Source organism: Sturnus vulgaris, chromosome 1 (assembly GCF_052056855.1).
Source record: "Sturnus vulgaris isolate bStuVul1 chromosome 1, bStuVul1.hap1, whole genome shotgun sequence".
Classification (NCBI taxonomy): Eukaryota; Metazoa; Chordata; class Aves; order Passeriformes; family Sturnidae; genus Sturnus; species Sturnus vulgaris.
The window spans coordinates 148971258-148998466 of record NC_142243.1 but is presented as its reverse complement, the minus strand read 5'-3'; the positions used below and the strand labels follow the sequence as shown (position 1 = coordinate 148998466).

The 27209-nt window shown below is 42.9% G+C and overlaps 1 protein-coding gene across 1 annotated transcript in view; it reads left to right on the top strand.

The window, feature by feature from the left end:
• ST3GAL1 (ST3 beta-galactoside alpha-2,3-sialyltransferase 1) overlaps positions 1–27209 on the top strand; it is a 78028-nt gene that overhangs the window by 2344 nt on the left and 48475 nt on the right. The gene's annotated exons all lie outside the window — the stretch shown is intronic.

Genomic DNA, 27209 nt, shown 5'->3' with positions numbered 1-27209 from the left:
AACTAAATATAACTTTATATAGACTTTGTATGTGCTTATCAATTTTCTGTTTTTGTTTATGTAAAACTGGGAGCAATTTGAGAGGAAATTAAGGTCATGCAGATGGCAGTTCTATCTTCTAGGTTATAAAAACATATTTTATGTCAAGTGAGTTGCAAATGCTGCCATTAAATGATAGTAGAAATAAATTTTTACTTGGAACATCTTTTGTACCTCTTTTCAAAACTGTAGTGAGGCAGAAACCTTGCTTTTAAAAAGCAAAGGAGAGAGAGCAAACTCAGCTCCTCAGCATATTTCAATTGCTGTTAATCCCACCACCTGGTGGAGCTTTTCATGGCTCTGGCTGAGGAAACTCTGAAAAGGATGCATTTTTGTCTTGTTTCAACACTGTCACATGCCACTCATGGAGTTTCTTCAATTTTTTTCTTTTTCACACAAGACAATTAATTTTCTGTCTTCTGTATCTTTGATACTTTGCAAAGGCAGCATTGATGTCTCATCTGAAGCAGCAGATAGATAAACTGGTGAAGCAGGGGATAAAGTTTTCACTTAAGAGTACTTCTTAAGTGGAATAATTATTTTTAATAATCAGCCCCTCTGCCAAGATACTCTGGTGGAACCTTTCAGTGCAAGCCCATTTAGCTTTGTACTAATTTTTATATTTTTATATAAATATTACTATAAAATATTTTTGTGATAAAATATTTTCTAAAACAGCCTGTGTTCAATCAAGCTTGCAAGGAGCAGAGAGGCAGATATATTTTGAACTGAGATTTCTGATGTAGGTTATTAAAACATGGGAATGAATTCCAGGAATTAAGGTGAAGTATGGCAGATGTACTTCACCCCCCCTCTGCCACAGTCTTGCCTGACTGCATCTAAGCCTGTCTGTTATGTTTATGGTGTGCCTCCTGATAAATGAAAATCTAACTCACAGGTGACGCCTTAGGTATGCAAGCTGAAAGTAAACTCTGGGGTTATCTGCCAGCTCACAAGTCAGAGGAATTGCTTACAGCAGCAGGAAAGCTCCTTGACCCATACAGACATTTCCTGTGCACAACATGCAGCCTTGTGGGCAAAATGCTGTTATAAATGTTTGTATTGTTCTTCTCGCCACAGTGCCTGTGGCAGCAGCCAACAGACCAGTGGAGACTGTGGCTAGCCTGGGAATGTGACAGCTCCCATCTGTGTCTCCATTCCTGGCAGGAATGGTGTGCCTGGTGCTGCTGGTGGGATGCACAGCTGCCTTTGCAGCCCATCCAGAGCATGTCTGCATCCCCCTCTGGGCTACCTTGGTGCCTGATTCATTGTCCAGTAGGTATCTGCTCTGTATCACCCAGCATGTATCTGCTCCAGGGAGATGGGAATCTCCTACCAGCCATAATCTCAGCCATAATCTCTTAGTTCTGTTTGAACTGCCCTGGACTATCTGTCCTTCTCTTCTGGTGCCAGGAGAGAAAGATGTGCCTGTCTGACACCTGGTGTTGTATTTGAGACTTCAGGAGTGTGGGTTTGATGCCCAAGGTATCTTCAGTGGCACCTAAAATGTATTTGGCAACTGAATTGATCCTGTGGGAGCTCTGTGTGTTTTCTGGGCATAAACCTCTATCTTATGAAAAAGATTACCTTATCAACATAAGTGGTCTCTATTCAGCATGTATGTCTGTAAGTTGTCACTTCTTGTGACTCCTCTTGTTCTGATAAGGACTTTGGGCTGACCTGGCACTAATTCCACAGAGGAACTGCTGTCACCCTTCTGGTCACCTTTCCTACTCTTACCCCAACCTCCTCTTCCCACTGCTGCCAAGTGTCCCATGCTCTGGTTTGTAAGTAGCAAGCTCAAGTTGCTTTGTGTAAAAATGTCCAATAAAACTTCGGAAAGCCCTTTAAAGTCAGGGCTGCACAACCCCCTCAAGAAGTGAAATAGCTGTGGAATGTGGAAAATGGGGGGGTCTTGACAGACAGGCTGTTCTTTTTAAAAGAAACTCCCCATAGTATTGGTAGAAGCTTGCTCTGAAGCATGAGTTAAGATTAGGAATGTCATCAATTGTAAAGACTGTAGTAATTGTTAAAATGCAGTTCTGGGGGAAAAGTGGGTGGAAAGCAATTCTTTCCTGGCTTTGCTTCACTTTGAACTGCCTGTGATTAAGTTGCTTCATCTGGACTGACGTGCATGTCTCTCCTTGGGGAGAGGAAGATTTGTGCCCTGTGTACGAGATGACCAAACCTTTGAGCAGAGAGGAGCTGTACTATTTCAGGAAACCTATTAACCTCATCAAGCCACATCTGTTTCTCTGAGCCAGTCCCACAGCTATTTCTGCCAAGCAGTTGCAAATTATCCTAGAATGCAAAAGAGACACCACATAAGTGGTTGAAACCTGCATCTGATGACAAATGTTTGAAGTGTAGCTGTCTTTCTCTAAGGACATCATCTCAATAGAACTTTGTTTGGTTTTTTTTGTTTGTTTTTTTTTTTTTTTGTTTTTTTGTAGTAACTTTTCCATCTCTTTGGGAGTCCTTTGTCTCAACAGGTTTTCAGTGCAGGCTCAGCACTCCAGCTTTCCATCTCAAAAGATTGAGGGAAGGACAAGGAGAAATGGGTGACAGGTTAGAGCCCACAGGGTCCAAGAACATCTCCCACCTTGCTGGTGCCTGACAGAGAAATGCTGCTGGCATGAAGGGGACTACACATACTCTTGGTATCCCTAAAACTCCTGCAGTGGACTCCTTATCCATCCCTTTAGAGGATTGTTCTGGAGAGTAAAAACTGACACAATGACACTGAGGTATTAAATCTGGTGCAATTTTAAAGTGTCTCTGGACTAAATAATTGCTACTGACATTTTTCCAGGATCTGTGGAGATTTGAATTTTTGTTTTTAATAGCTTTGGTACACCAATACAAAACAAAGGTGTTTCCTTTTAAAGGACACTACATTATTTCTAGAGGCTGGATCTTCAATCAATGACTTAATCTTACTTATCTGAAATACTTTGTGTGCTGACACATCACAGTGCTGTACCAGCTCGAAAAAGAAATCTAATTCTATCAAATCTGCCAGCTCAGTTAACATGACCCTGCCAGGGAAGCATATGGAATCACCTCCAGTTCTTTTAGGAAGGTATCAAATTCCCACTGCCAGCTCAAATTCAAAGCACAGTGCACGTGGCCAGGTTTGGATTTTAATAAAGTTTTCTAGGTACTTCTTGCATCCTGGCATGAAAAACCACAGATCAATTTGGAAGATGCCATCTGAATATTTGGGTTGAAACATAGCAGCTTGAGTCCTACAGACAGTCCTTTGGGATTAGTCTTGAAGCAGAGACCTGTGTTACTCCACCCTGAGACTTCTACAAGCTCGTGTGTAAAGAACATAGTGTAGGGCTAACTGCAACTTGAATCAGAAGTGACCTGGCAGGTTTTGTCTTTTTTGACACTCTAGAGTGCTTCCAAAGCTGCCAGGGTATGATAAGGACACCTGTGGGTCTTGTGACGAACCCACAAAAGGAGGGAGACAGACACGGACTTCACACCACGTTGGATGAACAGGAAAAGAGACTTTTATTTACATGACCTGTCTATTTATAGACATCTACCAATGAGCACGGATTGGACAGTGATGATAAGACCTCCTGACTCCACTGGCCTCCTCACCTGTCCTTCAATGCTTGCTTCCTCCAAAGAGGAATGCAAAACAATGCTCTGTTTATCAGAAGAGAGTGTGAGAACTGTTGGAGAAATGTGCAAACATCAGAAGGTGATAGAATCCAGGGGCAACAGACACCCAAGCCTGTATCCTAAATTCCTTTAGCCTGATGGGAGATGGTGATGCCTTCTATGGAACCTGCAACCTGCATTACTGCAACTTTCACTGCAAATGCTGTTGCTCCATGCATCTAAAGCTTTCTCATACTAGAGCTTCACTTAAATCAGTTTGTGCAAGTTATCTGACTTGAAATTTTTTAGTGATAACACTGAGGGAAAAATTGAATTGAAGAAATTTTTAGTTAAGCAAAGGCAGGTCAAAATAGTTATGGTTTTGAGAAAGTAATGCATTGTTGCTTTTAGATTTACTTCATCTTAATTCCAGGTCCATTTCAAACCTCAGGTAGTCAAAATTACTCACTTTGAAAGAGCCAAGTTTGCCTTCAGAGATGTCAGGATGATTCCTCTGAATTTTATGTCATCTGCATTGTCGCAGTTTGTTAGCCAATGGCAATACTGATATTATAGCTGAATTTGGGGTTTTGTTTCTTTTCTCTTTGAAACTATTTTTGTAGTGAAGTTATTATTCTTTGGAAGGTTTACCCAATTTTTCTCTTCAGGGAAAATTCTATAAATTTCAAGTAAGAAAAGGATCTCTCCTGCTCCTCAGTCTAGTGCTTATTATAATAATTAGAATTCTTCCTTCTTGATCTCTCTTTTCTTTTCAGCTCCTGTATCCTCTGCTTTCCCCCTTCAGTTAAAATCTGCCTTTATTGAGAAGCATTGGCTTTATGATCAGATCTCCTGTGGCTTCACTCTGCCTGTTAAAACAGACATGCTGCTCTTCTCAAGCAGCTGGCTTGATTCTAGCCTAAAAATTCAACCTGAGAAGTGAAAATGAACTTCTGCTTGCCCCCTATCCCATTAACAAATGTTTAGCTTCAAACCTCGGACTCTAATACTGAGGGCTACCTAATATCTACAGTGGATTGAGCAGTAGCACTGGTGGGAACACAGAGCAGGTAGATACTAAATTTGCAGGCAGGACATTGATGCATGTGCAGCAGCTGAGAATGACACAGCCATGGGAACTGTGCAAGTTATCATGGAATCATAGAACATCCTTAGTTGGAAGGGGTCCACAAGGATCATTGAACTGGCCCTGTGCAGGACATCCCAAGAATTCCACCCTGTGCCTGAGAGTGTTGTCCAAATGCCTCTTTGGCTCTGTCAGGCTTGGTGTTGAGATCACTGCCTTAGGGAGCTGTTCCAGTGCCCAGCACCCTCTGGGGGAAGAACCTTTTCCTGATATCCAACCTAAACCTGCCCTGATGCAGCTTCAGGCCATTCCCTTGGCTCCTGTCACAGGTCACCAGAGAGGAGAGATCAGTCCCTGCTCCTCCTCTTCCCTCTTGAGAAGCTGTAACTGCAGTGAGGTCTCCCCTCAGTCTCCTCAAGGCTGAACAGACCAAGTGACCTCAGCTGCTCCTCATATGACCACCCCTCAAGGCACTTCTCTGTCTTCATAGCTCTCCTTTGGACGCTTCTGAATATTTTTCTGTCTTTCTTGTGTTGCTGTTGTGATATTATGATGAAGGTCTCCCGTGCTCTGGAGATTGTGCTGTAATGGCATCACAGAAATACAAGGGAGAACTGCATTACCCTTTGTAAAAGGTCAGGAGTTAAACAGACCCTTGCAAAAACTTCTCTTGCTTAGGAAGACAATATTGAAATGTAAACTGGCTCTTACAAAATAGCACCAGAAAAGACAACTTTGGTTTCCATATGATAAGAGGAAGAAAACAGTTTGGGAGGGTAGTGTAAGCATGCTTTATACATTTGGTAAAAGGCAGCTCCTTTCTCTTGGGCTGTCAGAAATGCCTATGGTGTGGCTTGTGGTATAAGTGGGGACTCTGCAGTGGATTCATGGAGAAAATCTGGGCAGGGGACACAGCTGTGGGGTCAGGATATAGGCAAAAACACGTCAGCTCCACCAAGGTTATTGTGATGTGAAGTGCCCATGGAAGCACAAAGTGTGTGTGAGACACTTCAGAGCTTCGGGAGAGTTTTTTCTAGTTTCATCTCCTTTACTCTCCTTTCTGAGTAGGTACTGAAATGTCCTTTATTACTCCTCTTCAGGTTCTTTCCCCTGTTATGGTTTAACCCTCCAGACAGCAGCTACACCCCACACAGCCACTCTCTCACATTCCCTGCAGTGGGAGAGAACTGGAAGCATAAAAATGGAAAAACTCATGCGTTGAGACAAATTTAATATGTAAAGCATAAGATGCACATGGCCAGCAAAGCAAACTAAGGATTAATTCATCACTTCCCATGGGCAGGCAGTTGCTCAGCTATCCCCAGGAAAGCAGGGCTCCATCCCATAAAATGGTAAATGGGGAGATGCATGCCATCACTCTGAACGTGCCTCTCTTTCTTCTTCTGCTCCCATCTTCGTGTGCTGATCATGATCCCGTGTGATGTGACCTTGGGTCACTTGGGTTCAGCTGTCCTGCCTGTGTCCTCTTTCTGTTCTTTGTGTTCCCCCAACCTCCTTTTGGTGGGATGAGGAGCAGAAAAGGCCTTGGCTTTGTGTGAGCTCTGCTCAGCAATAATGAAAACGTGCCTGTGTTATCAACAGTGAACTCAGCACAAATCTAAAACACAGTCCCATACCAGCTACTGTGAAGAAAATTAACTATCCCAGTAAAAACCAGCAGAATCCTTTTGCACATTCTTCTTCTCATCCATCCTTTTCCCACAAGTTCTCCTTGCTCAAAGAGAGCAGGCTATTCCTGCAAGTTCCACCAACCCTCTTCCTCTCCCATGCTTTGTTCTCTGCGTGCCAGGATCAGAGTGAACCAGGACAGCAGGAGAGCCAGGGACACCCAAACTTTGCATCTGAGGACAAGTGTGTGATGTTATGGTTGAGAACTTAGAGTGAAGTGCCTCTTCTCAGCTCTCTGCTCCAGACTTTCTGGCTGCAAAGGACAGTATTTCAGTTTTCTGGAGGTTTAGTTCAGCCTGTAAAGTGGTTAGAGATTCCAGTAAAGATGTAAAGATTGCCCTTTTGACCAACAGCTTGGTTTTTGAACTACGAAAGTAAAGGGAAATCTACCATATGGAATAAGGAGCTTTAGAGAAAGGATTCACTCTCTTCTACTTCGAGTGGTGCAGTCATCAGAGATGTGCAAAAGCACAGCTGATGCAATATTAATCATCTATATTTCTGTTTTGTTTACTACAATGAGATTATTGCCATAGTGCTACAAGGATTGTGCAGTTTGGGGCTTTATCCATGTGGCAGTGCATGAACTGCTTTTGCTTTCCTCTTAAGACCTTACAGAAGAACATCGTGTCATTGACTCACTCTGGCTGTCACAGCAGATTTTCTGTTATAAAGTATGCAAAAATAGATATGCAACAGTAAAAACTGCTTCAGACCTGGAGTTAACCTGTATTGTGGTGGCAGATGTGTGAAATAGCAGCAGCTTCACAACTTAGTGATAAAACTACGAGGATGCTGGAGCAGAGCTGTCTTGCATCCTGTTGTTAAATCCAGTTCAAAGACAAGAATGTTGTGTGGGACAGTGTGTCAAATGCTGTGTACAAGTTCATGCAGAAGATGCCAGTGGCTCTTCCCCCATCCCATGGTGTTGTAAGAGCTCTGTATGCCCATTGTAGAAGGCCACCAGATTTGTCAGGGACAATTTGACATAATGCCCACAATTCAGGCAGTTAATTACACTGACAAAAGTTGGATGTCCATGCCCAGGTAAGACACTGATTTGTGTTTCTCCAAAAGCTCTGTAACTCTGTTGCGTAACACACTCAATGCTTCAAACAGAAGTTACCTCAAACAACTTCATAACTGGTTGTGAGGCCAAAGATCAGAGGAGCAGGAGATGGATACTGGGTGTTGAAAAATACAAGGTTATTAAAAAACAAAAGGTGATACAGTAATTGCAGAAGTGGCTAAAACACTTGGAAGTAATAATGAAACAAAGGAGTTTAGGACAAGATGCTTCTCCCCAAGGCCCAAGTTTCTTGTCTATACTGAGCTGAATATTGGCAGAGGATGTTGCTATGTAATTGCAACTCATTTTAGAATGTTTTTAATAGAGGAAAATGATGGAGATCTTCATGGAAAAGAAGCAAGGGTTAGAATTACCAATCAAACTCCTTTGGAGAGGGATGTCTCTGTTTCACGCAGCAACAGAAGAGTCTGCTCATTTCTTCCTCTGTTGCCATCTGACCTGCTGATGCTGTAGGACAGGAGCTCATTTGCTGACCTTTGTTTCTGCTATCTTAGGAGAATACAGACTTTTCCTTTGCCTGTGAAAGGTCTGGATGGAGAAATCTATCATAGAATCAATTAAATTGGAAAATATGTTTAAGATCATCCAGTCCAACCATCAATGTAGCACCAACACCACATTCAGCATTTAACCATATCCTCAAGTGCCACGTCCAAAAGTTTTTTGAACAGTTGCAGGGATGGTGACTCCACCACTCTCCTGGGCAGCCTGTTCCAATGCTTTACAACCCATTTCATGAAAAAAAGAAAAAAAGTCCTTAAATTTAAACTTTCCCTTATGCAACTTCAGGCCATTTCCTCTAATCTTGTCACTTCTTACTTGGGAGAAGACCTCCACCTGGCTATAACCTCTTCTCAGGTAGTTGTAGAGAGAGAGAAGGTCTCTCCCCAGCCTCCTTTTCTCCAAGTTAAACACCCCCATCTCCCTCAACTGGTCCTCATAAGACTTGTATTCTAACCCCTTCAACACTATATAAAGCTAAAATTCTACCAGATTAAGGCAGAAGTGCTCAGTGTGGCCACAATCTCTACTGTTCCTTGGAGAAAAGCTTCCAGTAACAGAAATACCCAAGTCTGTGGTGACTGTCATCACACTAATTGAGAAGCAATTCTAAGAAATTTGTCCCATTTTCAAGTTATTGTCTTGGAAAAGGGACAGTTATCATGTGGGAACAAGCTGGACCAAGAGTTATATCTTAGTGCAGCAGAAAGCAATCCTTACATCCTTCCCAGGCAGACTATCAGAGACACACCCCCAACTTTTCTTCTTTTGTGTGTGTGTGAATTTTTAAAGAAGCATTGCTCAAAATGTCTTTTTTTCTGACTTATCTTACCCCACGCAAACTTAGAAGTTCTCTGTATTTTATGAAATAAACCCACCAGGCACAGCTCCATTTTGGAAAACAGCTTTTCATTAACTCTCCCCTGCCTTGCTCTCAGAGACACTAACCTTACTTTTGTTATGTCTCTGAATTTACAAAATAGTGTTATGAGTCGGGCTGTTGCCTGCCAGTACAATTTTTACACCTTTACTGTTTTGCTTGGAAATTTAGTGGCTCTGATATGCAGAAGATACCAGTGTGCATCTTCAGGGAGGAGCTTCTCGTGGAACAGACTGGAGCTGGAACAGGACCCCAGGGCAGCTCCATGCCTTGCTGTGGGAGTTTCAGGCTTGGCAGAGGGGCACAGCCGGAGGGTGGGATTACCAGGGTGGCATGTTACCCTTCCCACTCTTGGGAAGGCTTTCCAAGGCAGCTCTTCCTCAGGGTGAGACGTGGTGCCATTGGGTCTGGTGCCACCTGCTGTGCTGCTGGCATCCTCCTCACTTAAACCCTGAGATGTGGCACACTGCCGCCCCTACCCAAGGGTTAAGTTAAGGGCAAAATCAGGAGAGATTTGCTTGTTTTGAAAAGTATCTTTTTCACAGTCCCTCATCTCTACAAAGGGAACCCATCCAAATCTGCCTTTGTTACTTTTGTATCTGATAAGGCTTCAGTTGACAACTCTAGTTCTTGGAGCTGGAAATTCTGTTATTAGGGCACCGACACTTTTCTCAATATTAAAAACCTCTTTCTTTTATAGCTGTCAGAATCAATCTTTCAGATCTCCCCTCCAGCTGCTGTGCTCTCTTGTGAGCTGATTGCTACTCCTGGACAGGTAAGTGTCAGCATTGTTTTGCCTGGCATCAACGATATTGACTTCCAAGGAAAGGAGGGTGTTTCTGCATCTCAGATCAAGTCTTGTGTTTTGTTTATGATACTCTCTTCTGTCAGAAAAAATGCTGCATAACACTTCCCCCTTTCTCCAAGAGAAATAAGGTCGTGCTCAGTAACCTTGAGTATAGACTTGTCGTATCTGGTGAGCTCATTAGAGCTTGATCTGCTCATTACCTGGAGACTGTTGAAGGCAAGACCAAAATATTTCAGAAATCAGCGAGGGCAGCATGCTTCCCTCTGAGTGAGCATGGGAATGTTGTTCAGCACATGTATTTGAATTGATTGCTGAAGCCGACATCTGCTTACTGAGGTTTACAAGCTTGTGGCTTCTCATAATCTGTAAAACACATGGCATTTGTATGAACAAGCTTGTCAATTGTAGCTCCCTTACCCAAAGCCAACAGGACTCTTCCATCTGTATAGCAGAGCTCTTTCCTTCGAGCCATCAGTCATCACTGTCTAAGAGTCCAGCTGAAAGTGAGTAAAAATAAAATTTTCTTTCTGACTCCTCTCTTCCCCAAGGAAATTCTTTGATAGGTGTGGTAGCCCTTATCAGTCGACTTAAAGCTCCTATTGAATTTCAGCTTCCTGCCCAAAACTGTTGGGATGTGAGATGCTTAACAAGATGTTCTTCCTCGAAGGCCATAGGACAAGGGATCCTTGTCAACAGTGCATGGTGAAAGATTTCAAACCTGTTGAGTGATCTTTAGGGCATGCAGCTGACACCCAGAGAGTGTTGTGGGTGTTGAGAGAGTTAAGATTGGTTTGGATTTTTTTCAGGAGGTGCAGAACAAAGCCACAGCACTGGTATTAGCATTAAAGATGTCCTTCAGCCTCCCCGGTTGGCAATTTTAGGAGGCATAAGTGATGTGAACATCATGGCAGAGAGACTGAAACACTTGTTGTGGTTTAACCCCAGCCAGCAACTAAGCACCACTCTCTCACTCTCCCACGAGGGGGACTGGGGGGAGAATTGGAAGGGTAGAAGCTGGAAAATTCATGGGTTGTGATAAGGACAGTTTAATAGGAAAAGCAAAAGCCATGCACACAAACAAAACAAGAAAATAATTTCCTGCTGGAAATGGATGTTCAGCCATCTCCAGGAGAGCTGGCCCCATCACAGGCAATGGTGACTTACGAAGACAATCACCCCAAATGTCGCCCCTTCCTCCTTTTTCTCCCCACTTTATATACTGAGCATGATGTCACTGGAATATTCCTTGGGTCATCCTTGGGAATATTCCTGTCCTGGCTGTGTCTCCTCCCAGCTTCCCACAGACTCCCAGTCTCCTCACCACCATGGCAGTATGAAAACCACCCAAAACACAGCCCTGTACTGGCCCAAATCAGACACCACTCCACACCAACTGGAGGAGTGTTTATGCAGGCTCATGCTGTCCTTCTCAATGGGTAACTTCATAATTCCCCTTCACCTGTGGGAGTCGTATCATTATCTAAACAGGATGGAGATTTGTCACTTGGCTTCTTTCATCAGGATTCTCTAGGTGCACACTGGAAACCAGTATGTAGGTGCACCACAGCATCATGAATGGCAAAAGTTGCATCCTTTTGGTTTAGCTGAACAGAGATGAACCTTTCATCAAGGTGGTGACTTGGTTTCTGAGCTTATCTAAAAATAAGGTGCTAACTGGCATGGTTATATTTTCATTGCTTGACCTATCAAAGGAGACAGTGGCAGGGAAAGGACACATCTGAAAATGTTTGGATGACATTGCATTAATTTGTAGCAAGGCTGGAATTTCTGTTGAGATGCTTCCTGAGGATGTTGCAGGCATCCAGCAAAGGCTCTGCTTGTTCTTTCCTTTGATATATGCACAGAACCAGAGACAGATGCTGTATCTTCACTCTGCTTGTGTAATTTGAAGGTGGCCTTTTTTCTCTTTTTTCTGATGTTGGTTAGTGGAGGGTTTTTTGGGTTGAGTTTTTTTGGGGTTTCTTGTTGTTTTTTTTGGGGGGGGGATTTTATTTTTTTGTTTGTTTTTTGTTTTTTTTTTCTTTTTAAAGCACAAGGCTTATTTAAGAACTTTATAGGCAAAAACATTTTGCAATTGCCAAACATCTTCTGTTTTGTGTTCAGAGCAGGACTTTCTTTGCTCTTCAGCTCACAGTACTTTAGACAGAATGGGAGAAGGACATGAAGGAATTGTACTTAGCAGAATTAGAATAAGCCCACAAGCACATGGTTTGTACTTTTTAATTCCAAGAGCCTGAATCTGATCTCACTCCTACTAATCTCTAAAGGGATTATTCCTGATTTACACCATCCTGAGGGAAATCAGAATCTGGCCCTGAAAGCCTGTTTGTACTTCAGACATTGTCTCAAGGCAACTGACCTGCAAATATGAAAAGGAGACCTGAGTTCCTGCGGGTTAACTGTTTAAATCTGTCAAGCTAAGTCAACTACAGCTTGTTTAGCAGGGAAATGGTACTGCTAAACCTCAGGCTAGAACCCATTTACCTCTGTTGGACTAATAGGAGGTAATCAGAGGATCCTCTTTGGTACGACACAGTGCTCTGCATTTGCATAGCACCTTTCATCTGAGGATATTAAATATCTACTTCATTGCACTTCTGGAAGCTGTTCAGCCAGACAAATCTCTTTAATGACCTGCTGTGACTCTGGTTGCTACCAGTGAAGCAAAAATAAGTTAGTACATTGAGTCTCTGGTCATGAGTGGCATCTGTAAGAAGAGGTCTGCAACCTAGAACAGTGTGAAGCTGTTAGCTGAAAATATTGGGGTTTCTGGAAAAAAAAGGCTATGTCATACTTAGCTGCTGAGAAGAAAATAGATTTTTATTAGCACAGGTTCAGTTAGTGTTCACTGAGACAGGTACTGAAAGCAAATGTACAGTTTTAGGGTGTGAAAACACAGGTTGCCTTTCAGTCATCATGCCAACTCCTTTATGGCCCCAAATTAATATTCTTTTCGTTCATGTTTTGGTTGTCAACATGCTCATTTTTAAGGCTGTGTTTATATTGTGATTAAGGGAAAGTTGAAAACCCTTTTTTCACAGGGCTGCTCTAAAGGAAACTGCTGTATTATTATATACCTGCGCATATTCTCAAATGAGCACGTCATGTTTGTCATTCTGCAAAGCACAATTTTGGTGTGGTGGCATATTTGCACAGTGTTTGAACATACCAAATGCAGCCATACAGTGGGAGCCAGATGGGTAGCCTCATGCAATGGCACACCTATTTCCTTCTAGATTTTCTTCTTGAATTCTCTTATCAGCTCAGACTTCTTAGTAACTGTCTCCCTGCCATGTCAATTTGAGATGCTCCAAGCTTTACACTGCAGTAGTTACATGACTGTGGAGGTCCTGTCTTTACGGACTGTAGGATGCCTACATCCCATGATTCACTCAGCACAATGGAAAAAACACTGGACTCTGAGACACTTAGAAAAAAAAGTTTCAGTATAGGAAGATTTTGCTCACACTTGTTCAGTTATCCCATACAAACATCTGCTCCCTCTGTGGAGCTGAGATACTTTTTCCTTTCCAAAGCATGTTTATGGCATTAAATATATTGAACCAAATTTGACATGCACAGTCATTTGTCTGGAAAATACCCTTAATTTTCCTTAGAATAAGTAAGAAAGTCTGCTACTTCCTCAAAGGTGTATTTATTTATTTTTGTTGCTAGTCACTCCAAGTTGTTAGCCATGGCTGATGTAAACCCTGCCTGTCTATCAGCAGAGACTGGAGAGACTAATGACTATATTCCTGGAGGTGAGACTTCATTGATTCAAGCTGAAACAGCTGGTGAGCAATGCTCTGAGCACTTGGCATTAGAAAAAAAACCAGGAGGCTTTGTGCCTACAGTTTATATGAGTAACCCAGAAAACTGTGTAGTGAGATCTCTGCATTTTTATGTTTTCCACAAAAGAATCATCATCATCTCAGGTCCATAGCTCTCTACTTTTCTGTATTTACCTGATAGAAACCAGAGTAAGTGCCATGTGAGCAAATATGGGATTTACTGGGGAATGAGAACTCCTGCTGAATCCCACACTCTTCAGCAAATCTCTCCCTTCCCTCCATTTTGCCTCTGCAGCAATGTGTGCATCAACCTGGGTCCTCTTCAGTGAAAAAAGAGTGATACAGGACCTTCCTTTGAAGCCTTTGCTGTTTTATTGAATCAAATTCTCTGAAAATTCTCTCCATCTATATATCCACTCTAGGGTAAGAGGACGTATTTCCCTGTTTGTCTCTGCTCTCAGCTGGTGCCACGAAGTCTGTTGCCGCAGCAGATGTAAAGGTGGAGAAATTTTAAAATACACCATATAAAATATGGTGTATATAAAATATAAAATCTACTGCGTTGCTGAACTGGCTAATGTTGCTTAGCTGACATTTCTGCAGTGTAGGAAAAGCTGCATATTACTGGCCAAGAACCTCGTAATTTTCTGTTATTTCTAAAAGGGATGCCAGCAATTGGAAATATTGAGTAATTTTTAATTGAAGTGATATGATCAGTGGGTGATTAGTTTTTGGAGTGCCTTGGATGTGTGCTGTGTTGTAGAGACAAGCCATCTGGAGCAGGGCTGTGGTTTAGCTGCTGTAATGAGTACCCATGGACTGCAGTGCCAAAATGACCAGGTTTATTACATCGATGAAGATCTTGAGTAATTCAATTCATTTTCACAGGTCTAAATGAACTAAAATGAGAACATAATTTGGCCTGAAGTTTTAGTTTGATGCTCTTAATTATTAAACCAAGGATCATCGATGCATTTTCCACTATGCTTAAAATAACCAGCCACAGCAAATCAGGCTGTTGAGTTCCTTCCTCTGCCTGCAGCTTTTACCAAATTTACCATGGCCAGGATTTCACCACATTTTGCCTGGATGGTCAGTGTGACTTCATTAGGTGCCTCTTGTATTTGCTGCTCCTCTGACCTACAAGCATCACCCTCTGCCTCTGGCCTTGGGGATAGGCTGGCAGAGCAGAAGACTCATGGAACCACGGAATTATTTGTGTTAGAGAGGACATTTAGGAGGCACCTAGTCCCACCCCCCTGCAATGAGCATGGACACCTTCCACTAGACCAGGTTGCTCAGAGCCCTGTCTGTGCTGACCTTGGATGTTCCCAGGTGTGGAGCAGCCACCACTGCTCGGGGCAGCCTGCTGCAGTAACACTCTCACTGCTGGGGGCTACTAGGCAGATGAGTCCCACCATAAATCTGTGTTAGCCACAAAGCTTGCATTGCTGCAGGGTACCTGCAGTAGCCCTGTTTGTGTTGCCAGGCTTGTGGCTGCTGGGCTTAATTACTCTAAAATGAAGACTGATTTGTGGTATCACACCGAAACCAATCCTCCCTCCTCCTGGAATTTTCATTACACAGTCTTTTTGCTGAAGTCTGATCAGTCATGGTGATGTACAGCCCTGAAACTTGAATCCGAAGTGCTGCCCTGTATTCAGTGTATCAGGGGGTGTTAGGAGCAGTGAGGGTTACTGGAGAAAGTGACTGGAAGTGCCTGAAAGAAAAAAAAAAAACAGCAAACAACTTTTGAGAATGCTTTGATCTGGAATCACATACCTGCACCAAGGAGGCAATGTATTTTTAGGAAGAGGGCACAGGCTGCATGTAAGTAGATGCATTCTATTTGATGTGCCAAGATCAAGGCGTTGGAATCTTTAACTGCTCATCTGGCCATCTTATCATGTGTTTTCCCTCTTAATTTTTCCCTTGTGTTTTAAAATAATTTTCCCATTTATTTTGTGAAACATTCATATGCAAAGCCAAGGTTCCTGCAACTCAAGTAAGCTTGTTTGTAGCACAAGAGCAGTGAGGTGTCAGAGTTTTGGTTTTGCATAAAAACGTAACACTTACTTCCTTTTTTTTTTTTCTCCCCAAGCTTGTTATTAAATGAGCAGTACTTTCATGAAGCATTTAATGGAGGAAACAAAACAAAACAACTTCTGTGTCCTCTAGATTGTTCCCAAATCCCTGAATGAAAAATTATTTAGAGATTAAAGCCCTTGCTGTTTCCTGTGTCATTGCAAAGCAATAATAAGCAGAACTTGAAAAGCTCTGCTCTCTCCTGGTTTGGAGTACCAGTCTCTGTCACAGCATCAAACAGCGATGCCAGCAGTTTTTCATGGTACCAGATGATTAAGTTTCATAGCAGAATCTCCCCCAATTTAATGATGCTAGTGACTATGTGAATGAGACTTCCAGTATAAGCACAAGTTTGAAATCTCAGCTTCAGCGTTGGAGCTTAAACAATCTGTACAGGAAGAGGCTGTTGAGAATGTAAGCATCAGTTTAAAATTGTCAAGTTTTCCAGTTTTTATTGCAATTTCCCCAAAGCCATGCAATCCACAGCAGACCCAGGAATAAATTGCAGGTTCTTGCTGTAGGCAGGGACAAGTGGCATGCCCTGAACACTAGCACATGATGAACAAGCCAGTGGTCTCTCTCAGCAAGAGGTGAGTCACTTGGGTAATTCCAATTTTAAACAGCAGAACTGGATTCATGCTTCAAGCAGCCTCACACAGCCAAAGAAAAATAAACTTCAGGTTAAAACCTTGTGGTTTTGTGTCATTACCTTCTTTTCCTTCCTTTTTATCCCTGCAGTGACAGTGTGAGAGGGTGACAATGGGAGGGGGAGCTTTGCTGTGTGTAGGAATAATAAAAAACGGCAAAGTCTACACTGTGAGGTCTCAATCTGCAACAAGAGAAACAGAGCACTTGTCTTGCCTTCTGATGTACAGGAAAGGAAAACAGAGGCAGGTTTAAATGGAATTTTAACTAAATGGTTTAGGTTTTGCAAGCTACAACCTTGCCTTTAATGTACTGGATGAGAAGAATGAGTGGCTCATTTACTGTGAGGGTGGTGAGACACTGAGAGAGGCTGCCCAGAGAAGATGTGGATGTCACATTCCTGGAGAGTTCAAGGTCAGGTTGGATGGTGCTATGACTAACTCACTCGAATGGAAGGTGTCCCTGTCTATGGAATAAGAAGATCTCAAAGATCCCTTCCACCCAAGCCATTCTGTGATTAATAGCCCTTGATACGTAGCAGACATGGTTGCAGATGACAGTATGTGACTGGCAGTGTGCTGAGAGTAGATGTCCCTCAGCAGGATTTGCTATCAGCATGCCAAAGCTGTGAGACATTGTTCGAGGCGTTATCCAAGTGGGATGCTGCTGCTGCCTGCCATGGAAGCAGAGGTGAGATCCAGCCACGATGACCCTTGAGCAGAGAAAGGTGCATTGGTGCAGGAGTGAATCAGCCCAGGTGCACAGCACTGCCCCATGGGATGGGAGTTTGGAGAGCTGCCAGGCCCAAAGTAGCTGCAAAGGTGTCATCCTTTTAAGCAGAAAGCCTTGGTGGCCAGAGGAATTTCTGCTGCCCAGGCAGCCTGAGGTGCTGTACAGTCTGCAGTGACCCTGGTGACCACTCAGAGATGTTATTCTCCTGCTGTGCTTGACATGCAGTGATGGAGAGTGGAGGGAGCTGCCACCATGGAACTCCTCTGGCAGGATGAAGCCTGTCACTGTTTCATCTCTGTCTCCTCTTGGTCCCAGTGCTGGGAATGAGGTTGAAATGTGGCAATTGCACCTCTGCCAGGGAAGGTGGTTTTAGGTTTTCAGAGCTTCCTGAACATTGCAGCTCCAGTACATTTTGTCCCCAGACATGTCTTTATTCTTGATTTCTTCATTCATGGCTTTTCAGGCAAGGCACTGTCCTCCTGGGTGTCCTGGGTTGGTGGTGAGGACAGAAAGGGACAAGAGAAAGCTTTCAACTGGAGCCAGTGGTCAGAGGAGCCAAGAAAACAAACAGCTAGGAAAAACACCTGGCTTCTGGGACTTATTTCCCTAAGAAGCAAAGTAGAGAGCAAAAACATGTGGGATGACTAAGATATGAAGGAAAACCATGCTCATGTTTGGCGACAAGCCCTGCCTTTCAGCACTGAGGGTAGGGCTTGGTTTCTCCATCTTGCTCCAGGGCTAGTACATGTGTGGCTGTCATCGGCAGGACTCCCACTCCATCTGCCCCTTCTCCTTGCTGCTGGCTGACAGAGCCACTGGCTGAATCAATACTGGGAATTATACCCTGCTGTGACCCCATAATGTAAAAACAATCTTGCAGAAATGAGTCTCGGAGGGAATTGGATCTTCATTTTCTTTTAAGAATACTCCAGTTTCTCTCAATCTGGAGAAAACTGCTCTTCTTATGAAATGAAAGGCAGTGAGTGCATGGAGGACAGGCATGGTACAAGGTGAAAGCAGTTCATGTTCCTTTTGGAACAAGGAGCGTTTTCCTGTGCTAGAACTTCCTTAGAGTGCAAATCAGTGTTGGGTACATCTGAGAGAGTACAAACATCTGCAAGGCATGTGCTACTGTCAGACCTGGTAATCTGTCCTCCTTTTATGGGTCACAATGATAAACAGGTAGTTTAGTATGTCATCTGTCTCATTTAGAAGAGGCATTGGAAAAATATGCTCTGGAGGTGGGACTTGCTCCATGCTGACAGTTAAAGGAGCCTTGAGGATTTGTTCAGGCATTGAGGTGTGACGTGAGATCGGAGCAGAGCTGGGAGTGAGATGCTATTAACCTCTTAGCAGGGGATGAAAGTGCCAGAGAGCAGAGGCTGGGGTGTCTAAATGAGGGAGCTAATGCTGGGGCTGTGGTTACCTTCTTCCATGGAGAACTGAAGCACCAAGGTAGTGCCCATCCCCTAACTTGATGGAGACTTTCAGAGCCCAAACAGCACTGACTTGTCTGCACCTTAACGAAAATCAGTGAGGGCTATGCTGTCTTGCTTCTTTTATGTCATTAAAAAAACCCAATCCAATAAAAAATATACGTATGTATATGTGTGTATGTTATCTTTTGAAAGATATCCAACATATAGGTGTTCCTTTTAGACAAATATGGAAGAGATGGAGAAGCTTCCTTATGGTCCAAAGTGAGAAAATGAGCAGGATCAGCTCCTCTTTCTGTAGGAAGAAAAAAAAAATCACTGGCCTGGTTGATTGAGATGTGCCCTGCAGAATTGAAGACACAAACTCTTTTCCATAAAACCTTAATACATGAAACAGAGTCAAAACCCAAATAGTTGTGCTCAGATCCATGGCTCAGCTGAAAACTGGTTGGTGCCTTCCTGCTGCCTCCACTCCCTGCACACTGTCACGGATAGGTGATCCAGGCTGACCCAATCCCAAGTGCCCACATGTGCCGTGAGTAAACCCTTTTCCATGTGCTTTTTTTTCCACATGAGGAAACAGCTTCTTCAAGTATTTATTACTTTGCCTTGTCCCCTGATTGAAAGGATGCTGTGAGCCCTCTGCACAGGGCAAAACTCAGAGTGTTCTTTTTTTTTTCTCAAATGAAGGAATAGCAACATTCAAGTTCCAGTGGAGCAGTGATGCTTCATCAAAGTCTAATTGTCCCTGAAACTTGCTACTGTGCTACAGTTTTGAGTACACCAGGAGAACAGGTGCTGTGTCTCCTGTTTGGGCTGTATTGCTGCCTCCTTAGGGTTAAGGAGGAAATGGCTCTTCGTGCCTGAAAGAGCCTTTCATAACGTTCTGGTTGTCTTTTGGAACACCAGCTGCTGGTGATAACCTGAGGATGGAATGTCTCCTGTACAACCATCTGAACAGTTGCTATTTCAGTGGCAATTTCCCTTTGTTCACATTGCTTAAATACACTTTTCTGATTATTTGTAGCAGAGGATTCATTAGCTCCTTTTTCAGCAGAACAGCTCTGCTGTGCATACAAGTCAGTGTTGATATTATAACACATTTGTCTTTAATTTGATAGCCCATTGCTCTTACACATGTTCACTGTCATTGCAAAAGTGTGCTTTTTGTTGGCTTTTCTCAGGAGGGGATGAGGGGATGCAGAAGTGAAATTTCTTTAGCGAAGAAACATCATTTCTGTTCTCTGTTAACAGCTGAGGATGTAAAAGAATACAGCCAGAAATACTGGTCAACTGTAGAGAAGTAAAAGGAGCAATGCTTTGCAAATGCAGCTGAGGGATGTGAAAACATGATTCATTTGCAGAAGATTTTGTATTGTAATTCTGCATCACACCTTTGGCTCTCAATACTCTGCTCTGTCTCTCTATGTGTTCAGGTCATAATATTCTGATTATTTGTCATTAGCTGGGCAGCTATAGCCTTAGCTGTGATGTGATCTAAAATCTCCCGAGACACCAAAATACTTGAAGACAAGGAAAGATGTTGCTAAATAGCACATTATATAGCTGGAAAATCTGACCACAGAAAGCCCAGATTTCTTCTAGAGACGCTATTTTCTTAATTACCTAATTTGAATACTTAAGAAAGTGTGTTAAAAAGAAACAAAACTAAATTGTGGGCAGTACTTTTGAGGTCTAACGTGGCTGTATATATGATCCTTAGACTTTCAGATGCTTCCAGAAAAAATAAGCAAAGAAACCTCTACTGTATGCCATTATAACATATTAATTATTTTATTTATTTATTTATTTATTTTTAACTCTGAAAGCTTTTCAATCAACAGTTACATTTCAGGTTGGGGAATACGAAGTCTGTTTCACAATGATGCTTTCCTTATTTGCAAGGTTTTTGCAGAACCTTTTATGAATATTTGACTTTGCAGAAAGCCCCAAATCAGCGCCTGCCCACGTGCAGCTTTGCTCTGAGGTGGCTCTCTGATGTTCTGGCTGCCCTTTCTCAGAGCCAGGCCTCAGGGAGTCACAATTCCAGCACAAAGCACTTGCCCTGTAGGTCTGCTTTTGCTTTGTTATATTCCAATTTTTTTAAACCCTTTTTCCCCCTCTGACCTGCTGCTGATAACTTTGCTGAACCTCTGTCCTGATCTGTATCTTATGCTACCCTGAAATATGCACGGGAAACATCTGGCCATTCCCCTGCTGTATGGGGCATTCTTTCAGCGGATTATCTCTGCTTCATTCTGCTTCGTTCTGGCACAAAGCCTGCAAAAGTCATTTGACAAACCTAAGCTCTCTGCAGATCCAGATCATCCATCTCTCTCCACTCCTGAGATGCCAGTGGTTCCCGTGGTCCACTTGCTCCGAGCTGGCTGCCTTGGGGACGTAGGCATTTGTCAGGTTTGCTTTTTCCCCCTTATCATTGCTTTGTCCCCATTTTTTCCCCCTAGAAAAGGAAATGCAAGTTGCTAGGAGAAGGTGAATCAAAGTTTGCCCAACTGGGAAGTGAAGTGTGAGATGGAGATGGGATTTTTTAAACATCCACTGACAGTATTCATAGTGGCAAGGAGGGGGTGTATTTCCCACAAACTTCTGGCTTCTGCACTTGCAGATTTCCTATTGAAAAGAAAGTTTGCTTTGGTTCTGCACGTGCAAGAGAGAACAAGTATCTGTGGCTTCCTTCCGATTTTACACTGGCTTTTCCTTTTTTAAAATAAATTTGGCTCAACTGCTTTGCACAGCCCTGGCAGCTACCCAGCTCCTGTCATGTTTCTTTGTTGAGTCAACAATAAATCCAGCCAGAGGAGAACAGCTTAATGGTCTGTAGTAATCATCCATCCAAAATCCTGGCTAAAATCTTCATCTCTCCAACCTGTGTGGCTCCTTTCCTCCCAAAGGGGAACCATTTGTGTGTGGTGGGTTGCCTGAAGGACCTTGTTGTGCCTTGGTGTGTGTTCAAGGCTAGGTGGGATGAGGCTTAGAACAACCTGGTCTAGTGGAAAGTGTTCCTGCTCACAGCAGGGGGATGGAAGTGGATGATCTTTAAGTGTCCTTACACCCCAAACTACTCTGATTGTTTTTCATGAGTAGTGCAGGTGACATTGGTGCAGCATAAAATGGCCGGGACCCCTGGGATCCTCACACTCCTGGTGAAGTATGTGCCTAACATGTCCCCTTTTGGAAAATCAGGAGAACCTTCAATTCGGATGTAATACCTTTTTCCAGGCTAAAATATAATCTTCTCAGTTCCAGATAAATGGGTTTCACTTTGATGTTGCAGGTTTTAGTCTTGTGCATTATTGCTGTGTTGATAAGATTAATGATGTTGTCATGGTCATCTTAATGGTGTTTCACTAAAATGCCTCCTTTTCCGGTTGGGTAGCAATGTGGGACTCTCTTCATGCTTTAATTTTTTTTTTTTTCTAACTTTCCTATTAGCAGGATAATCACTGAAGTGTGATTCCCAGTACTGAGACCAGAAGGTCTATTCAAAGAATTCAAAACCTCATGGTTCCTGAGGGCCTACTGAAGGGTATTTAATATTTGGGGCTGCACCAAACCCCTCAGAATACAGCTGCAAGGAACAAAAGCCTCTGAGAGATGTACTTACTCATTACTGTGTACAGTCATACATTATAAAGTTTAATGCTTGCTTACAGACTGGGTGTCAGGGACTCCATTTGCGCTGTGTTTGCCTCTTAATCATTATGATAATTTCTTTTACATCATCTCTAAAAGGCAGATTAAGTCCAAGCATGACAAAACCTCCCATGATATTGCTGCTGAGATCTGCCCAATAAAAGCAACGCTGAGTTTATTTTAATTTTTTTTTTTGAGGCAAGGTTCTTATTTACCTATTATCAAACCATGCAATTATTTAAAGATATTATTCTTCTGCTCAGTGATGAAATAAGCCCCAAAGTCGCACCAGTGAGGTCACCCAGGTGCCTGAGCTTAGCAGCAGTTTGCTGATTACAGCTGATGCAGTGCCCTGGCAGCAGTGTTCATTAGTGAGATGCTGTTTGGCTGTGGCAGTTTCCTGCCAGGGTGCAGGGTGTGCTGGTGGCTGTGCTGCTCTCAGCATCATGGAAATCCTGAAGTGAGCAATAACTCTCCAGTCAGCACACGAGCAGAAGCAGGGCAGACATCCTGACAGAGACCAGACAGTGCTGCTTGGTTCTCAGCACAGTCCTTGTGAACTGCAAGAATTCATTTTCCCTTTCGGGGGCCCCTGAGCTTGAGTTTCAAAACGAGAACCATATTTTGAGCTCTTTGTTCCGGTAGAAAATCAGCTCCTCTTTCCTGCTGAAACTCTCTCAGTGCTGCAAAGGTGTAAAAATTAGCCAGGCTCTGGCTCATGCCTTACAGTTAGCGTTTTGTGTTTGCCAGATTGGCTCTTTTGGCTCTCCTGTGCCCTGTGCAGGCTGTGGCTGAGCAGGGGAGGTCCCACAGCCCTGTCACACACTGTGGCTGCTCTCCCTGCCTACAGCTCCTTCAGCTCAATTTGTGTGAGATGTCTCTCTTCCAAGTGAGTAAACCACAGATGCAACTTTCTGCAAAATTACCAACTTTTGCAGAATACTTATGGCTCCCTGTGAGGTCTCCTCCTCCGCTCCCACTGTGCTGCTGCTTTTCTGAAGGCAAATTAAACAGATCTATTCCAATCTGACTGAAGCCATTGAGTTACTTAAACAGATTGACCTGACTTGGGCTTATCAATTTCATTAATGAGGTGTCCTCTGCAACTTCTGCTTGGCTTTTCGCCATCCTTCTCATTAAAAAATTTATTTTGGAATCTCTTTGTTCCAGGTGGACTCATTGCCAAATAGTTGACTGGGTATATGCCTGACCCTTGCTCCCTAATAATGCTTTAATTTTCATTTTTAAATCTAGCAAAGGCACTGAGAAATTACTTTGCTTATAGATGTATGATTTGGAAAGTGTTTTAACTCTAAGTGAGGAGAAGCAGTGAAGAGGGTGCTTCTTCCCTCTGGCTTCATGGAAGTAACCCTGCATAACAGAAAGAGTTTCAAGATTAAAATGCTCTTGCAGCCTGGGTGAGATGTCTTTTTATGGCCACCTTTTAAAACAACAACAGTGACAGATTCCACCTAGGCTGGAGGGATAATTACTTCCCATTGAAACTTCTTTATGAAATTGAACCTTCAGGATCAAATGGTGGATATCTGAAAGGTTTACCCAAAATGTAGGGGGAAAAAATAATCGTTGATGTATAGAAAAACTGGTGTGCTTCTTTGGGATGAGTATGCATCAAAAACGGTTGGATTAATCCAGATTTACTCCAATAAAACTGTACTCTGTCCTTGAGCATCTCTCCCTGGGCACGTCTTTCTTGATGCTGATGGTCCTTCCCCTAAAGCTATTGAATTGGCTGATGTTAGGAGATTATTTTGGTCTTTTTCCTTGAGCCATTAAGGTCATTTATGTATTGTACCTCAAGTCAAGGCCAGATCCTCCCCATGTGCATGAAGTCACACCTGTTTGAAGGCCTTACTTGGGCAACAAGGAGAATTCCTGTTTTGTACTCCAGATCCTTCAACTTGAACCTTCACCCAAAAGTGCCTCCCAAGTTCTTCCTCCTCTCCAAAAAAAAGAACAGGCAGTGCTGGCTGTCTTCTTTCAGGTCACAGATTATTAATCCTTCAGGTGTATGCCTGAGCAGAGTTTTCAGTGGTGGAGAGGAAGGATGCCCTTCAGTCTTCTCTCAACAAAACTGACTTTCTGCAAAAGCCCATCTCATCCATGTGTGTTGGGCACAACACATTCAATGTCTAAGGAAGTCAATGTGGGAACTCTAAGGAAGCACAGGCAGAGAGATAAATGAGTGGGTTTTTGGGTGCCTGTTGTATGCAGCCATGAGGTTTAGAGCAAATGCTCACTCTGTCAAGGTGCAGTGTGTTGGGACATCACACCAGCTACCTCTGGGAACATTACCACTACTACTACTTTGTTGGGTTTTTGTTAAGACAAAGTCTCTGTAGAGTTTAGGTGCCAGAGTGGGAAGAGGGCTACTGACCAGGAGGGGTTTGATGCACAAGTTTGCACTCAGGCATCTTTTTGTTGTCTCTGACTGTTTCCCAGAGCAGAGTCCAGAGTTCCCTCTGAGCTGGCCAGGTTTAGCAGGAGCTGGTTTTGCCTTCATCTTCTCCATGTTCTGTCTATACTTAGTGGGGGCAGTTTCCCAACTCCACTGAAGTGTTTTGTTCTTTCATCCTGCTAGGAATAAATCCAATTTCATGCAAAATTGCTGCAGAAGAAAAGCCTTCTTCTCTGGCAAATAAACCACGTCTGCTCCTGTCCCTCCTGCTTCAGACACCCAGCCTTGCTGCTGACAGTATTTCATCTCAAATGCACAGTTAGAGGAGCAGGGCAGGGAAACCCAAGATATATCTTGCAAAATAGATACCTTCTATGTAGAAATACATCTCATTCCCAGACAGAGAGAGGGGAGGAGGAGTGTGTCTGGCTGTGGAACTGAGCAGGATGCAGGGAAGTGGAGCCATCCCTGTGGCATTAGTGGGGATGCTGTGTTCCAGATCCCAGCAGTGTGCTCCAGTCTCCTGGCTGCAGAGCACACTCACAGTATTTATTACTCACTGCTCTTGGATTTTTATAAAACTGACTCAGCAGAGCATTTGCATCTGCACTATTTGAGGGAGTGGGGAATGACCGTGTGGTTACAAAGTTAGATGTGTGCTTAAGTGTCTTGCTGAGCTGGTGTTAATTTAGAGAAAATAAATAAATGCTTCCTGGCTTGAGTCTGGGGCCAACGTGTGCAACCTGATTAGATTTAGGATGTTTCATTTCTGAATGCCTAACTTAAGACACCTCAACACACAAGTTAATAAAATAAATATTAGCACCCACCAGAAAATCAGAGCCTTAATGGCATTGAACCCTATACCCCACTCATTTACAGAGGGTTTTCCAAGGTGTGCTGTCCAAGCAGTTGGATAATGAATGTAAAGTTGTCCAGAGGACCATGTATATTGGATTTGCAGACAGTATTGTTGAGCTGTGGTCAGACTGACCACAGATAGACCTGTTCTGACTCAAATAATCAGGTAGCAGTCTGTATGGAAGCCACAAGAGTTTGGAGAAAAGTATTTTTTGTGTCCTGTGTGTGCCTAGTGGGCTTGATCCTGCATTCCTGTGCTGGTTTTGAGAAGTTGACCATTAAAGTCAAAGAGGTTTTTGACTGACTAAGGAGTTCAGACTGTATTGCTGTGGATTTTTGTTCCTTCCATTCATTTTCCTTTGATTATCAGTACAATGCTTTATTTTTGCACAGTGTAATATTTTATTAAAGGCACATTTGTAGCTAATAACATTTATGAAGAGGCAGCTTTGACTGAAACTGCATCTGAATGTCACTTGAATAATGAATGGGAATGCCATATATCCATTAAAATTTGAACAATGATAGCTGTATGTCTATTAGAGTCCCCTTTTTTGATAGATATGGCCAGCGGCCATTAAAATACAGTGAGAATTCTTGTTCACGGTCCCACACTGGCTGATAATAACACTCTTGATAAGAATTTGCAGCTCAAGACACCAATTTTACAAAAGGGATTTATTGCAGCTAACAGCAGCTCTGAAGATTAAAATGTAGCCATCATTCAGTTCTACTTTTACTTTAGTATTTTTTTTAAGTCTCAGGTATGTAAAGGAAGGATTTTACTTCCCCATCACTCTCTGGAGTTGGTTTCCTGCTGGCTCTTATTAAAACTTACTCATTTCTTGAATATAAAATGTTAGCCAATATCCCCACTGGTTTAAAAGAAAAAAAACCCAAAACTTTTCATCCTATTTTTAACACAGAGGGTTTGTAGAATTTAGAAATAGATGTGGCCTGGTGGGTCATCTAGTCAATTTCTATACCCCTCCATTATTTCTTGCAAGCCTTCATGTTTCTGGGCTTTTTAATGTTTATAGATGCATTGCTGCTGCAGCTGTTCTCCAGCTCAGTGATGTGTGGATGTCACCAGGCTCTAACAAGGAGACTCACGTGGCACTTTGAAGTTGGAGGAAAATAGGGAAAAATCTTCTTAATAGAATCTATCCCAGAAAGTGACTTTGCTTAGCTTACAGTAAATATTGGGTGCTTAAAAAAATGTATTAACTGTGGAGTCTTGTAACTGTTTTCTTGGACCTATAAAGCTAATGCAAGAGGCAGTGTAGAACAGTGGCTGAGATGACTGATATATTTATATTCTGATTTTTGACCTTCAAAAAGTCACTTAATCGAGCTTTTCCTTTCCCCCCTCACCCCTTCTGCAGAGCAGGCTTTATCTGAGCAGAAAGTGCTTACTAAGCACCAGTTGAACACCTACTGTGCCAGGACCCTGAGCTTTATCTCTCAAGCCTGGTCAAATCCAAAATAATCGTTTGGTCTTCTGAAGAAATAGGTTGTTGGAAGAATTGTGTAGGCTCAAGTTTCTGACTGGCACAAAAAACTGTATTTCTTAAGGATTTGGGAAGCTGAGTTTAGCTTTTCTTCTATAATTATGGATATAGTTCGTTGACTTTGCTGATTCTTTGCCTCCATTCCTGTGTTCAGTTCTGATCTGGCAGCAGGAGCTGGAAGGCTCACGTCCTTGTGCATTAAACAGGATGCAGTGCCTAATTATTATCTTGATTAAATTTGGTGATTAAGTGATCTGTAGTTGTGTGTAAGCTCAGACATCCCAAGATATTACTCAAAGCCATGGTGACTGATCATCTGGTCAGGGCTGGGGTGGCACTGCA